Here is a 12081-nt window from a genome sequence, read left to right as displayed (position 1 = left end):
AACAAACGCGCCGGATATTTGGTGAAAAAAAAAAAAGAAATCAAGATTACGGAAGACAAAAAAAGTAACCTTTTTTCTCCAAAATAGCCAACGGATTATTCTTTACCTTCTGTAATAAGGATTAACACTCCGATTATTTACGAAAGTCAATGGATTTAGATACGATAAAGATCCAATTATCTTGAAAAATTTCCTCAAAATAATCAGGTTATTATGTCAGCAAAAACAGCTCATTGGTGAGTGTCGTGTGGTTCAATTTATTTGAAACAGTTCTGTAACATTATTAATAATTATGCCTTTAGCTGGTAATGGTATCGAAGTGGTTTGTGGACGATTGTGGTAATAACTATATATAAGTAAACAAAGTTTTAACAATAATCAGTTTGCCATCCGTCTTTCAGTAGCTCTCGACAGTTAAGCTCACTAATAACTATAGAACGGAGTTTGCTAGTGGTCTGATAATTCAACAACGAAGCGGTTAATGCTGCGATGATTGAACGCGTTTGTCACCGGCTAAGAATAGTAAAACTGCCATTGCTGTGTTTACCGAGATTAACAATTACTGAATTTTATAACAGCTGCCGAGTTCAAGTTACTCAACTAAAATAACCTGGTTACGAGATTACACAAATTGAAATACCCGGAATAGAAATTAACAAGAAGAGCCCTGTGAAAGAAAGAAGGAACATTAATTTGGTGTAACGTAAATAAAGAGAATGCCACTCGACTTATTGGCCGCCAGGCAGCTACTTAGAACGGCTCACGTGATCGGCTGAAAAAAAACCTTAGTGGAGCAATGGACAAACAACAGAAACAATAGAGCTAAATGATACTTCACCGTTTGCAACGCCTCACATTATTAATCGGAGAACAATTAAAGAACAAACAAAAACGCAATGGACCCTAACCTTGGGACAATAGAGCTATCAATACAGGTCCAACAAAATTGTAACGATTCAAAAGAGCTGCGCGCTATTTGAAATAATATGGTGGACAAAAACTTGGTCTTGCATCGATTGATTCAATTTGATTGAAGGCATTCAACTTAAGTCTTTTCTAATATGTCAATTGAGTTGTACACAGTCTATTCGATATTATTTTATATATTTAAAGAACAAAATAGGCGAAAAATTCAACCATAGCTTAATACTACTTCCGTTTGTTATTTTTGACAGTTATCATGCCAGTCTCTTGCTCCGATGGATGCTTACGTCACTTATACACGAAAAAATTCTCGCCCATCTCTCAGCCTTATGGCCCTCGATATCGACTTAACATCACAACCCTACTTCGGTACACAGAACGAAGGTTTTTATTCTCGTCTTTGAATTTGATACGCTACGATGTACGGAAAGCCCTTGAAGTCTTCCCCAGCAGTAACTCCGCGCGGCGGCGTGCGTTTTGTGGCCGTGTTACTGATGTGTTGTGCCACTCTCGTTCACATCTCCGCCCTGAATGAAACGCCGGAAGGATTACGTCGAGGAGAAGTCCAAAACTCCGAGCGTGTCTCTGCTGATGGCGCTGAAGCAGCCGGAAAGGAGTCCTTGCTGCATCGCGAACGAAGAGCTGTTAAAACTATTGCGGAGTTGGAAAAACGACTGCAAGCCATGGAAGAAAGGTATGCTCTCAGTTGGTTCCATAGTCTTGCAACTTCAAATTAATTCAAACTGATATAAGAATGCAGAATATATTGATATCTTTTTTTTAAAAAAAGAAAAGAAGTTTGACATGAAGTGAAGAATTTGCGATGAACTCAGTCTGCCGTTCTTCAGCATAATTAAACCTTTTCACTGTGTAAGAGAATCAATAATAGTTGCGGAGTTATGTACAGAAAATTGAGATCAGAGTTTCCTGTTATTAACTGCAGTGTGAGCGATATTTGTCTATTTATTTTAGAGCATAAAAGAAATTGGCCACTATTTTATTCCCAAGATGAAAGACTCGTTTTGATGAGGCAACATTTTGAACTTATAAATGTGTGAATTCCATAAATCATATCACCAGAGATGAAGAACGTTTTAGCTTTCAATATTTGAATTCTGAAAACGGACTGAAATCCGCTTTCTTTTCTCTTTGGCTTAAATATGCAAAAATACAGGTATTTGAACAGGTCATTAGGAGACACGTTTTGCTACAATAATCGTAAAATATGCGCAAAAATAAACCAAAACCCTACGTTATAAGCAAATTAGACTTTTTGAAGGAGGGAAGGTTACGATGTCAACTTAGTCAATCATTCTTTCAAGGTTTCCTTAGTAGCGGGAAGTAACAGAAAGACCTTATTAATTAGGCATTGTACCCTTGGAAACCGTCTTATTTTCTCCTTCTTTTTGCATTCTTCTTCTTTTTTTCCTTTTTTTCTTCTTACTTTGCTTGTTCTTATTAAGTGCTTCTTCATTTTGCCCCTTGTTTATGATATTTTCTTTCTTTTTTGTTTCCTTTTACGTTTCCATTCCTTTTGTCATGTTTTTTTTTTCTGACCCTTTTCCTTCCACTCGTGCAGCTTTCCCGCATTTTTGTCTTTTTGTTCTTTTTCTTCTTCTTCTTCTTCTTCTTCTTCTTCTTCTTCTTCTTCTTCTTCTTCTTCTTCTTCTTCTTCTTCTTCTTCTTTTTCCTTATTTCTTTCTCACTCTGCTACTCAGGTACCACCCCCCCCTTTTTTTTCCCTTTTTCTTCTTCTTTTTTTTTTTTCTCACTTTTTCCCCTCTTTTTAGCTTATATTTTTTTTGACTTTTTCTTCTTTTTGTTCTTTATTTCTTTCTCAATCTTTTCCTTCTTCTCAGATTTCCCTCCCTTATGTCTTCTTCTTCTTCCTTTTCTTCTTCTTCTTCTTCTTCTTTATCTTCTTCTTCTTCTTCTTCTTCTTCTTCTTCTTCTTCTTCTTCTTCTTCTTCTTCTTCTTCTTCTTCTTCTTCTTCTTCTCCTCCTCCTCCTCTTTTCGTTCTTCCCAGCTCCCCTTCCCTTTTTCTTTTTTCTTCTTCTCTTTTCTTTCTCATTCTTTTCCTTCTTCTTAGCTTTCCATCCCTTTATCCTTTTTTCCTTCTTCTTTTTTCTTTCTCAATTTTTTTTCTTCTTCTCAGCTTCCCCTCCTATTTTCATTTATTTTCTTTATCTCTTTTCTTTCTCACTATTTTCCTTTTTCTTAGCTTCCCCTATTTTTTGAGTTTTTCTTCTTCTTCTATATTTCTTTCTCAATCTTTCCCTTCTTCTCAGATTTCCCTTCTACTTAGCTTCCCCTCCTTTTTTTCTATTTTCATCTTCTTCTTGTTTTTTTCTTTCTCAATCTTTTTCTTCTTCTCAGTTTCCCTCTCTTGTGGTTTTCTTCTGTGTCATTTTTTTCCTTCCACTAAGTTTCCCCTCCTTTTTGCCTTTTACTTCTTCTTCTTTTCTTCTTTTTCTCTCCTTGCCTTCTACTGAGCTTTCAGTCCTTTTTGTCTTTTTGTTTTTCTTTTTTTCTTTCTCAATCATTTCCTTCTACTCAGCTTTCCCTCCTTTTCTCCGTTTCCTTCTCTTTTTTCTCTTCTTTCTCTATCTTTGCCTTCTACTCAGCTATCCCTCCTTTTTTTTTAATCCTTTTTTTTTTTTTCTTAATTTTTTGCTTCTTCTCAGCTTCCGCTCTTTTTCTGCTTTTTTCTGTGTCACTCTTTTCCTTCTATTCAGCTTCCCTTACTTCTTTCTCTTTTTTCTTTCACAATCTTTTCCTTCTTCTCAGCTTAACCTCCGTTTGGCCTTTTTCTTGTTTTTCTTTTTTTGTGTCTCTCTCTCTCTCTTAGTTCTACTCAGTTTCACCTCCATTTTGCCTTTTTTTTCATTTTTGCTGTTTCTTTCTCAATCTTTTCCTTCTTCTTACCTTCCCCTCCTTTTTGCCGTTATTTCTTCTCCTTTTTTTTCTTTTCCATTTCTTTTCCTTTTTCTCAGCTTCCCCTCCTTTTTACCTTTTTCTTCCTCTTCTTATTTTTTCTTTCCCAATCTTTTCCTTCTCCTCTGCCTCCACTCGTTTTTACCTTTTTCTCCTTCTCTTTTTCTGTTTCAATCTTCTTCTTCTTCTTCTTCTTCTTCTTCTTCTTCTTCTTCTTCTTCTTCTTCTTCTTCTTCTTCTTCTTCTTCTTCTTCTTTTTTCTTCTTCTTCTTCTTCTTCTTCTTCTTCTTCTTCTTCTTCTTTTTCTTCTTTTTTCTTTCTCAATCTTTTCCTTCTTCTTAGGTTCTCCGTTTTGTCTTCTTCTTCAATTTCTTCTTCGATTTTTTCCTTTTTTATTTCTCACTAAGTCTTCTTTTATTTAAGTTCTCTTTTATTTTTTATTTTTCTTGTTCTTTTTCCTCGTTTGCCTCATTTGTTCTTACTTCTCACTCTTCTTCTTCTACTTTTTTTGCCTTCTTTTTATCTATTTTCTTCTTCTTCTTCTTCTTCTTCTTCTTCTTCTTCTTCTTCTTCTCATTCTTCTTCTTCTCCTTTTTCTTCTTCTTTTTTCTCACTTTCTTTGTTCCTGTTAAGTTCTTATTTTTGTGATAAAGAAAACGAGCTCGAACGACCAGCATCGGATCCAGTTCTTTAAAATGGTGCCTTTAGTGTGAGCCGGAATAACCAGTCTGGCCGGTCCGTTCTGACACATGGAAAGCGCCACTTTAAACTTTATTAAGTCATGTTATATGGGGTCACACATACTTTATCATACCTAGCTGTACAATAGCTCTAATTATAACGTAAACTTAATCATTAAGGCCGTATATATCTTTCCGTTTTGTGTTAAAACTCTGGATGACGAATCAGAAGTAAAAAAGATTATCCCTAGTCCTGCAAATGGTGGCTGTCTTCTCAGGCTTGACCGTTCCTTAACTGTTGTATCTTTTTGTCACAGACACAACAAATCTACAAGCTTAATGGAAAAACGATTTCAAGAAATGGAGACAAAGTTCATGAAAAGGTACTTGCATTCTTTATGGCTCTGAAAGGACTCATAATTTTCTACTGTGTGAGCTTTTAATTATATCTATATTTGTTTGATCTTTCGTTTAATTTTAACCAACGTGTTGTCACGGTAACCTCAAAAGAAAACATTTATAATGCAGCATCCTAGTGCAAACATTTTGTTCTTATCTTTCATTTGATCATGAATGGTCACATTTAGCATACCATCCTAAAGCTATAACCATGCTTCGCAGCATTATAAAGACAGTATCGTCATAATTTGTTACTTAATAGTTAAGTTGTTGTCCTGTCAAAATTCAGGGTTTTATTTACGGCGTTGTACACATTCTGATGGGCTGCGTACAACAGAGAAATGTGCTGCTCACTATTGAGCTTTCAATGCTGGTGTGTTTATCTGAGTGTGAAAGGTTTCTAATTGGCTAATACATTTGTCCACTTACGATCTTTCTGCAGACTCGATGCCATGGTGCACGTTCCTCTTCGATCCAGTGACTCGTCGCTTTTGGCCTACCTTCTTGGTTGGTATACTGAAAATTAATAAAAATATGTATTATATATCTTCAAAAATTGTTTTTGTTTTAACTTAGTGCGAAAATAACAGCAAAGACGAAATGTTTACTTGGTCTCTTCTTTGTGACGTGAGTCGCCTGCATCGGCTTGAGAAAATACTGATTGGAAATATGTTGGAGCTGCTTCCATGAGAGGTAACCTTTTACAGTGTATTAGCAGTGTACAGAAGCTTTTTTGTGGAAAAATGAGGCTGGCTCATGACCCAAAGTAAAATTACTTGAAAATATGTTTAGAACTGAGTGGAGATTAAAGATGATGTAATTGAGAGCAGCCAGTTGAAGACTTAAAGAGGTCTGTCAATGTGGTCATGATCACTTGTTGTTCCTTTTATTTCAGTGAGGGATGGTCGATATCATGGTATGGGACGGATGGGACGGCCTGGACCCCCAGGGAAAACAGGACCAAAAGGTATAACAAAAGCTGTTGCTTGTTATAATTAATGAAAATCCTGTAATCCCCTTAACCAAAGGGTTAACTTTGAAACAACAATTCGAATTGTAAATTAAAATCAGGTTTTTACAACCCTACTTAACCTACGGACTAGGGAAAACTAGGGGATTGCTGTCATTTAGCATGGATTTGAACTAAACGTTAACAAGTGTCTTTTACGCTTCCTTCTCTTTCTAAAGGAGACCAAGGAGCTGTCGGGAGGACTGGAGAAAAGGGATCTTAAGGCGAAAAAGGGCAAGCAGGGAAGTCTGGGGTCAAGTATGTGCGCTGGGGGAGAACCACATGTCCTAGTGGAGCTGATATTGTCTACAAAGGTACAAGGATTACAAAACGATTTCTTTAATTTCATTGAAAAGCATTTTAATGTATAAAAAATAAGCCTTAGTAATGATTATTTATAATTTATTAATAATAATTTATTGTAAATGTATCAGGGAAAACGTTTACTACAAACGGGAAAATGTACCAGGCCACTGTAAAATCTTTTTTTAAGGACTTCAATTGAGAAAAATATTACAACATTTTATTTAATTTAGAGCAGATTTCATTTGAGTGTTGTAAAATCAAAACTTAACTTTATAAGCAATAAACCAACCAGAAACGGATCAAAACTCAAAGCATGTACACGTGACTGGCGCCAAAATGGGCGCTATTTCGTTTTTAACCAATCACACAGTTTCGCAAATCAAAACCAATAAAGGCGTGAATTAGAGGAGTATCGAATGGTCCTCCAGAATTTGGCCTTTGCTTGATTTGCTCGCAAAAATGAAACGAGTGCTCGTTTGCTCGTGCTCGCAAAATTTTCGCAACTGCTCGCATGCTCGGATTCTCGTTAAAGTTTACTGGATTGCTCGAAATTCCGTAAATCGTGTTGTGTAGGGTTTTTTGGTACAGAAATATGTGTTTCTCTGCATGGTGCTGAATTTCAATTAAACTGGCTGTCAAGTTCATTTGAAAGCACATGACAATAACATATTAAGTTAAGGTAATCGTACATGCCATATCCTGCAGGATCACGATAAGACGTAAAACTTACAGTGTTGCGTATTCTGGGGGACCATTCGCGTATACTATTAGTATAGGCGCATTCGCATCCTAATAAAAACAACGCCTTACCCCCGATTTCATTGATACGCGACCTTCGAATTAAAACTCCCGCGAGTATTCGGAGATTCGCTTCCGTCAATCATGCGCTCCTTATATGGTGTTATAGGAATGACGCTCTTTTTTTCAAAAATATAGCGGCCACTGTTTAGCCTGGTCGGTCAACAATGATCTTCGTAAATTCCTGGATATTGTTCAATTCCTCTCCTTATAAACAATACGTACGTCATGTGCTGTAAATGGTAAAAGGCGATCAATGTCATCTACTGCATGCTCGCTTATTTATGCCGATTTATGCGATTCTTTTTTCACTTACCGTCCATTTGTCTTGCTTTTCCCTTCCGGGCTGTGTAATCAACCGCGGAGGTATTTCTGTCTATTTTCCGAATTTTCTTAACAAATGTCAAACCCATGTTCAAAAGTCTTGCTATATAGCTCGCGCTCAACCCCTGCACGAGCAAATACACCACCCGCCAACGTAAACTTGAAGAATAAGAAGCAACCATGTCGACCGACCAGGCTACACAGTGGCCGCCATATTTTTGAAAACAAGAGCGGCATTCCTATAACACCATATAAGGAGCGCATGATTGACGAAAGCGAATCGCCAAATGCTCGCATGAGTTTTTATTCGAGGGTCACGTATCAATGAAATTAGTGGTAACTAGTTTGCTGGAAACGGAAAATTTACGAAGTGCTTGCTGCTTCCCAGGTGTATTTTCTAAAGTGCACACTACTCGCAAGACAAATTTGATCACTGCTTCTGCTCGCGAAGAAAACTACAGTGCTCGCACGCTCGCCAGTGCTCGCAAGGCCATTCGATAACCCTAATTAGTTTTAAAAGGTGCAAATGAAAATATTATGGATTATACATTCTAAATATAATGCCCAGGTTTCAAGGAGTGCAAACATTCTGCAATGTACGTGAGAATGGAAAAATTAAGTTGAGAATGTCAAAGTAAATTTCGTGTCTATTTACAATAGTAAAATCCATATATCAATCTATATACAATAAATGTGGGAAAAAAGTATATCATAATGAACCAATGTGAGAATTGAATAAGAGGACAATCACATACATGGAATTCGGAGTCAGAGAAGGAGCAAGTCAGTAAAGGGGTATTATACATTGTTAATTTTTGCCCAAGATAAGTAGAACCAGCAAAATCTTTATACTTATCCCGCGTCACATAAACTAATTAGCGAATTCCCAAGCTGTTAAGTGCTCCTGGAATTCGCCGCATCCATGCTGGTCGTGAATTTCCCATTTGCTAGGCACAATATCAAATAACGGTAGCAGGGATTACACTCACTCAATGTGAAAGTAATATAATTAAGGTCGTAAACGTTTGAGTTTATTTACAAAAATGCAAATTTAATTTCTGGCGAAAAAAAGGAGCAAAATAATCTAGATAATCTAGTTAGAATACTGAGTAATTTGGGCAGGATTGTCTCATGCTAATTTTCTGCTTGCTGTTATCAGGTATAATGGGTGGAGAGTTTTATAACCACTACGGTGGTGGAGTAAACTACCTTTGTCTTCCAAACAATCCAAAGTATGACAAGTATAAAAACGGCGTGCAGGGCTCGGCGTATGTGTACGGTACAGAGTACCAAGTCAATCAGTACAATGGGGATCCTTTCAAGAAAAGTCTCCATGACCATGATGCACCTTGCGTTGTGTGCTTCACCAAGTCACGTGGTTCAATGCTGATGATGCCCGCGCGGAATGACTGTCCATCTGGCTGGATCGAGGAGTATCATGGGTACCTGATGACTGAACGTGCTGTCCACAGGAAGTCACGTGACTTCATCTGTGTTGACGGTGATCCAGAGTACGTTGCCGGTAGCGAGCCAACAAGGATGGTGCCTTGCTGTACCCTGTGGAAGGGCAATGTGGCTCACTCCCGTGTGGTCCCTATGTCGCCGAACGTGAGTTTACATGCGCTGTGTGCACCAAGTAGCAAGAAAGCTCGCCTTTTACAGTGGCTGCCACTGAGCTACAACAAGGAAAAAATGAAAGTGATTGACTAAACTAACGTGATTTACAGTAGAATAAATAAAAGAAACTAGATGATGAGCATCTACTTTTACTGGGTTAGTGAGCAAGTAAAGCAGTCAGAGAACTCGACAGCATCTTTGCATCATGATGTAGAAAAAATGCAGTAACAATAAACGCAACGTGCAATCACTGAAATTGAGTTCTTTTCCTCATTTATCCTTTAACTATTGTCGGACTAAGGGTTTAGTTGTTCGAAATTGGCTAAGAATCATATTTACGGTATTATCATGAACACCGCATTCATCTTTGATTTCGAGTGTTGTGCGTTGAGGAAACTTTGTACGCTGAAAATTTCCCAGCTCCAAATTTCTCCTTATAAACGAGCCACTTGGACTCGGAATAGCATTAGTCGTAATAACAATAAACAAGTAACAATAAACAGTAACAATAAACGCAACGTGCAATCACTGAAATTGAGTTCTTTTCCTCATTTATCCTTTAACTATTGTCGGACAAAGGGTTTAGTTGTTCGAAATTGGCTAAGAATCATATTTACGGTATTATCATGAACACCGCATTCATCCTTGATTTCGAGTGTTGTGCGTTGAGGAAACTTTGTACGCTTATAATTTCCCAGCTCCAAATTTCTCCTTATAAACGAGCCACTTGGACTCGGAATAGCATTAGTCGATGTTGATCTTTTCTCTTTGGTTCCCAGCCCAACTGCTGGACCGTTGGGTGTGTTGGATTCTTGGCGCAGGCCTGCTATCCCATCGTCGAGCGCAGAAATGCGTTGATTCGTCTGGAAATCATGATCACTCACGAACAAAACGACGGCGCTGACCGCAAACGCTAACCCAAAACACAAGGTAACCAGCTTGTTGAGTGCACAGTCGGAAGACACTTCTTATTGCCTTGTGCGTCAAGTTTAAGCGGGTCCATTTTTAGATTTTTCTTAAAAGCTCTCCTTCGGAGAAACAACTCTTTCCGCCAATGAAAACAAAACAAACCTTTATAGCTGTATTAACAGACGTCAACACATTACAAGTTTATAATTGGTTAAAAACGTTTGAATAATTAATTACCTTGATCGGGATAAAAATAAAAGTTACCAAACGCAAATTTTTGCGTTCTCTTGTCTGAAAAGAATCTCGATTGACTGAGTAAATTTCCATTTCTTACACCGTCTTCTGACAAAACACAATCACAACAATTCTAAACTGACCACTCGCAAACGGAAAAATCATTAAATATTCAGGCCAATTGTAAGTCTATGTGAAATGAAAAGAAAACAAAAAGTAAAATCCTGATATTTTATTTAGAAGACGCCTTCATTTATAATTTCACGGCTCATTAGATCCATCACTTAACTTATCAAAACATTATGTGTTTTGCATTCGTAATTACAGAGCTGAAACTGTCTCGTCTCTTGGTGTTTGAAGTTTTAACGGTGAGCTTAAATTGCACTTATGGCTTTTGCCCCAGTGGCAAGTTAAAGCATTAAAATCAGACTTTCCGAAGAATTAAATTAAAACAGATTTTGTTAACGATGGTACATGATTTGACATGCCGACAGACAGTCAAAATGCCCTTTTATATTATCTTGCATACTTTGCCCGAGCCTTTGCGCCTAAAATGCAAGAACCCCACCGTCGATTTATCTCGTGTGGTTCCAGTTAAATGTTATCGCTTTTTTCTTTCCATTAGTTATACACTAGACTGCAAGCAGTCCCTTTCTGGATAGTCGAGAGGTCGCGCGAAATAGCCGAGCGCGACTAAAAACTAGAGCGAACGAGCGGAAAGAGGCGGAAAAAAGGGGAAAGGAAATTATTATTGTTCTTTGGGTTGTAACAAACACGTTGAAGCTAATTTTGGGTGATCAACGAAACACATACACAAACTGATAGTTAATTGCGGGACCGGTAATGAAACCTCGTCATGGCAACAATGGTGCTGTAATTTATGTTGGAAGGGCAGTGCAAAATCCTAGTCTAAGCGTTCACACTACAGTTAAAAGCTTAACAGGAACGTTTCTATTGGTCAGTTGCTCTAACACATTTCAGAATCTATTGTAGTTTGTGCACGGTCAAGGCCAAAAGCGCTAACAAACACACATAACAAAGAAGTTTGTACCCTTCATAACTATCGCCTTTTATTAACTATGAAACAAACAAGCAAACATAAAAACAATCTCCTTCGCAGGATCTCTCCTCTTCACGTCCCAGGGAAGTCTTTTCGCCCCCAGGGACGTGAACATGAGACCCTGAGGACGACTTTGACTGAAAGAGCTGTACTCACAGCTTTTGACCACTGTAACAGTCATGTTGGTCTCATACGGTCCATAAATCTGGAAAAGAAATACGCTTCACTGATGTAGAACATAAACCGCTGAATAGATGGCTAGGAGATGGTTATATCTAATGTAAACAATTGTACTTATCGACTGAAAATCATGCTCCCATTTCATTTCTCATGTAATTTTACAAAAAAAATCAAAAGCTATCATTTTTTTTCAATCTGTTGCCAGTGACAGCCAAAAACACATCTGCCTCCCAAACAACGCTAGCAAGTTTCGAAAACAGGCATTTACAAAATACACTCATAGTAGTGTATGGGGTTTAGAACTCATTACCTCCAGTACAGTCTACGTGTGTACTTTGTGAAATATTTGTGAAACAATCGCTAAGAATGACAATTTACGCAAAGCCGACCCTCCCTTTCCTAAATTTAATACTGTTAAGGAGGCTCGCAGCAGTTTTCTGGACTTAGGGTGGAAGTTTTGAAATTACAATCTCTCTTACAAGATAAACTTTGATCTCCTTCATACTGCATCATCATTTCAACATATGTTGAAAGTTAATTTTGCGGCTCATCGGTTTCCAGGAAACACCTATTATCATAGCAACGGAAGCGCAAAGACTCTCATTTTAAAAATTGTTGATTATCTCGAAATCTAGTCAGATACTTCATGGCTTAAACTACTAAATCTAGACAACTTAAATTAGAAAAATTAGAAATTAGAAAAAAT

The 12081-nt window shown here is 37.5% G+C and overlaps 1 pseudogene across 1 annotated transcript; it reads left to right on the top strand.

Annotated features, from left to right (window-relative positions):
- The first annotated feature begins 1183 nt into the window (after positions 1–1183).
- Positions 1184–9242, top strand: LOC146484693 (uncharacterized; annotated as a pseudogene). Its single transcript, XR_014863557.1, has 6 exons — positions 1184–1618; positions 4857–4922; positions 5381–5445; positions 5834–5905; positions 6136–6261; positions 8535–9242. The product of XR_014863557.1 is annotated as an uncharacterized LOC146484693 (transcript).
- The last annotated feature ends 2839 nt before the right edge of the window (positions 9243–12081 follow it).

This window comes from Pavona decussata, unplaced genomic scaffold, assembly GCF_977016875.1.
Source record: "Pavona decussata unplaced genomic scaffold, jaPavDecu1.1 SCAFFOLD_31, whole genome shotgun sequence".
Classification (NCBI taxonomy): Eukaryota; Metazoa; Cnidaria; class Anthozoa; order Scleractinia; family Agariciidae; genus Pavona; species Pavona decussata.
The sequence above is the reverse complement of the archived record's forward strand: the minus strand, read 5'-3'. Positions and strand labels throughout refer to the sequence as shown.